The following is a 4,285-nucleotide window of genomic DNA, read 5'->3' on the forward strand; positions in this document are numbered from 1 at the left end:
CAGTCTCGAGTTCGCAGATCAGCCATTCCGATCTATTAGATCCATCAAATCCACAGAAGCAGTCTGTTCCGCCATCATATCCACCATTCAGATCTCTCAGATCCACCAGATCGGAGTCGTTGTGAAGGGTTCCTATACCGGGGTATAATTTTCGCAGGACTTTTGGCTGCATTGACATTTTGAGGATTTGGCTACTACAGTATTGATAAGGAAGGAGTAAAACTCCGTTAGGAGTTTTCAGAGAAAAAAAAAAGTCTGAGATCTTCCGGGGCGCTTATTGGTGATCTAGCCCATCAGAATTAGGACGACGAGCTGAGCACGGTGGTACCATTCAATTATTAGTGAAAATTTTTCTGCGGTCCCAAATTTTCATCAGGTTGGTGTATGGTAGAAACTAAAGCTCAAGTGATGGCCAATGAAAGGATGGACAAACTTGAAAAATCCATGCACACCCTCAGCCTTCAGCTTAACGGACTAAGTAGCCAGGTCACGCAACTCATCCCGAAGGACAAGGAGCAAGCCCAAGAGGAGGCGTACAATGGCAATGGATACAATGAGGGTGAGTCTAGCCACTCTCCTCACGGCTGGCACACCCACCAACCACCCAGTCAGCGACCTCCCAAGTTGGATATGCATAAATTTGACGGTTCTCACCCGTCGGCATGGATAGCACAAATGGACCAGTATTTCAAACTGAATCGTATCTTAGATGATGCGACTCAGCTTATGTTGGGGAGCATGTACTTGGACAATGAAAGGTGGCAATGGTGGGAATGGCATCAACGTTGCAATGGACCTTTTAGGACTTGGACCCAATTTACAAAAGCTCTTCAAGGACGCTTTGAACAGGAGGACTCTTTTTTGGGTCGTCTTACTAAGCTCCGATAGACTGGTACAGTGGATGAATATATTACAGCTTTTGAAGCCTTATCCTTCCGCACTTGGGGTCTCTCAGATGTGTTCTACACGGAATGTTTTATCAGCGGTTTTAAAGAAGCCATCAAAGCTCAAGTCCTACTGCACCACCCTCCCACATGGACGGAGGCTTGCAAGGTAGCTCGTAACATGGAACGTGCATTAGCAGCCCAATAGAGTCGCCCAAATTTCTCCGCTAAAGGTCGCCCCCCACAGGCTCACAACACGACTCAAACACTTAAGGTCCAAAAGGTGTCACCTGCGGAAATGGCTGAAAGAAGAAAGCAAGGACTATGTTACTACTGTGATGAAAAATACTCCCCAGGTCATAAATGCAAGGAGCCCAAATTTTTTCAAATAGTTTCCATTGACTACCGCTCAACAGAGGAAGATCCACCACTTGAGACCATGAGGCGCTAGAAGAAGACAACCAACAGGACAATGTCCCTGACGAACCAGTTATTTTGCTGCATGCGTTGGCAGGGATTTCTTCCCCTCAAACTCTCAAAATTAGAGGTTTTATTAAACATCGCCCAGTAGTAGTTTTGATTGATAGTGGAAGTACACATAATTTCATCCATCAAAAAGTCGCAGAAGCAGTGCATTGTTTTGTACGCGCAGTTTCTAACTTCCAAGTTCAAATTGCGGATGGAGGCACAATGAAATGTGAAGGCCGCTGTGAAAATGTCAAACTTCAAATGGGGGATTATCAGTTGAAAACCCACATGTTTGCCATACACATGGGGGGTTGCGACATTGTCCTCGGCGCTGAATGGCTCCGCACTCTTGGGCCAATCACAATGGATTTCCAGGAATTATATATGAGTTTTAAGCAGAACAACTACACACATACCCTCCGTGGACTCCAGGCGGGAGCCCCCTCTATCATCAGCTCGCATAGGATGGAAAAATTGTTAAAAAAGGGAAATCATGGAGTTGTAGCTCAATTTAATGCCATCCAGGCAGTCGAAACAAAGCCTCTGCCAATTCATCCTGAGATGCAACAGATTTTAAATAACCATCTGCCGGTCTTTGACAAGCCTCATGAGCTTCCACCCTTGCGAGGGGAACATGATCATAGCATCACCTTGGTTCCAGGGGCCCAACCCCCAAATGTGCGCCCATACAGATATCTGTTCACCCAAAAGAATGAAATAGAAAAAATCATCAAGGAACTTTTGGAAGCAGGTGTCATTCGTCCCAGCATTAGTCCTTATTCATCCCCAGTGGTCATGGTGCTCAAGAAATATGGGGAGTGGCGGATGTGTCCCGACTTTAGGGCCCTCAATAAGTTGACAGTCAAAGATAAATCTCCCATCCCGGTGGTTGATGATTTGCTGGATGAACTCAATGGGGCTCAATTCTTCACTAAGCTGGATCTTCGCTCAGGCTACCACCAAATTCGCATGAAGGAAGTCGACATCCCCAAGACTGCTTTCAGAACTCATGAAGGCCATTATGAATTCTTGGTCATGCCATTTGGTCTTTGTAATGCCCCCTCTACTTTTCAGATCCTTATGAACCACATTCTCAAACCATATCTCAGGAAATTTGTCCTTGTCTTCTTCGATGACATCCTCATCTATAGTTGCACTTGGGCCGCACATCTTTAGCATGTAGATATACTCTTGCAACTGCTCCGCAAGCATAAATTATTTGTCAATATGTCCAAGTGTTCGTTTGGCATGGCAGAAGTAGAGTATTTGGGCCACATTGTGGGGCGTGAAGGTGTCAAGGTGGACCCCAAAAAGATCCAAGCAATGCAGGAATGGCCTCAACCTAAGACTTTGAAGAGCTTGACAGGATTTTTGGGTCTCACAGGCTATTATCGTAAATTTTTCCGCAACTATGGTCGCATAGCGAAGCCCCTCACCCAACTCCTAAAGAAAAATTCATTCTTCTGGAATGAGGAAGCACAACAGACCTTTACATCTCTAAAAAATGCCATGTGTTCCACTCCAGTCTTAGCACTCCCTGACTTCACCAAATCTTTTGTCATTGAATGTGATGCTTCGGGTACAGGTATTGGGGCAGTCTTAATGCAGGAAGGGCGACCGTTGGCCTTCACAAGCCAACAACTCAGTGGGAGGAATCTGGGCCAATCTACCTACGAGAAGGAAATGATGGCCATCTTACATGCAGTCGAGACCTGGCGACCTTACTTATTGGGGCGACGTTTCCAAATCTGCACAGATCATCACAATCTTAAATATTTTTTGGAGCAACGCCTATCCTCCCCACAACAAAATAAATGGCTAGCCAAAATGCTGGGATATGATTATGAGATCATTTACAAGAAAGGGAAAGACAATAGTGTAGCAGATGCATTATCTCGCCAATTTGAGGAGGAAAGTACTCTGCTAGCAATTTCCCTACCCATTCCAGAATGGATTGAAGAGGCTCGCAGGGAATGGTTTTCACACCCCGGGCTCTCCCAACTCATTTCTCAATTGCAGGTAGATCCAAATTCCACCAAGGGCTACTCGTGGCAGGATGATATTCTTCGCTACAAGGACAGAGTCGTAATATCACCAACATCCACCCTCAAAAGTCGCACTTTGGCAGAATTGCACTCATCTCCCATTGCAGGACATTCAGGATTTCAGAAGACGTATGCTCGCACCAGAAGATCATTTTTTTGGACAGGCATGAAAAAGGACATCCTTACTTTCGTAGCACAATGTGATGTCTGTCAATGCCACAAAGGGGAAACCGTCAACACACCAGGCACATTACAACCATTTCCCATTCCGGCATCAATTTGGACGGAGGTTTCTATGGATTTCATTACAGGTCTTCCAAAGTCAGGGAACAAGTCAGTCATCATGGTGGTTGTGGACTGACTGTCGAAGTATGCTCATTTCTGCGCCCTACCCCACCCGTTTACACCAAATTTGGTTGCTCAATCTTTCATGGATCAGATCTTCAAATTGCATGGCATGCCCAATTCTATTGTGTCCGACTGCGACCCGATCTTCACCAATAATTTTTGGCAATAACTCTTCAGAATACAAGGCACTCAACTCAAACTCAGTACTTCCTATCATCTGCAAACAGATGGTCAAACCGAAGCTGTCAACAAATGTATAGAAACCTACCTTAGGTGTTTCACTTCAGAAAAGCAACACCTTTGGGTACAGTGGTTACCTCTGGCTGAATGGTGGTATAACACCAACTATCATGCCACCACCAAAATGACTCCCTATGAAGCAGTATATGGTCAACTCCCACCTTCACCTACTTCGTATCTCAAGGGATGCTCAAAAGTACAAGCAGTGGATCAACTCCTACAACACCGCGCAACCATGCTCGCCCATCTTGGAGAGAATCTTCATCAAGCTCAGAACTGCATGAAGCAACAGGCAGACCA

The sequence above is a fragment of the Pinus tabuliformis genome, chromosome J (genome assembly GCF_031772625.1).
Source record: "Pinus tabuliformis cultivar Carrire ecotype Pingquan chromosome J, CPIR1, whole genome shotgun sequence".
In the NCBI taxonomy this organism is placed as follows: domain Eukaryota; kingdom Viridiplantae; phylum Streptophyta; class Pinopsida; order Pinales; family Pinaceae; genus Pinus; species Pinus tabuliformis.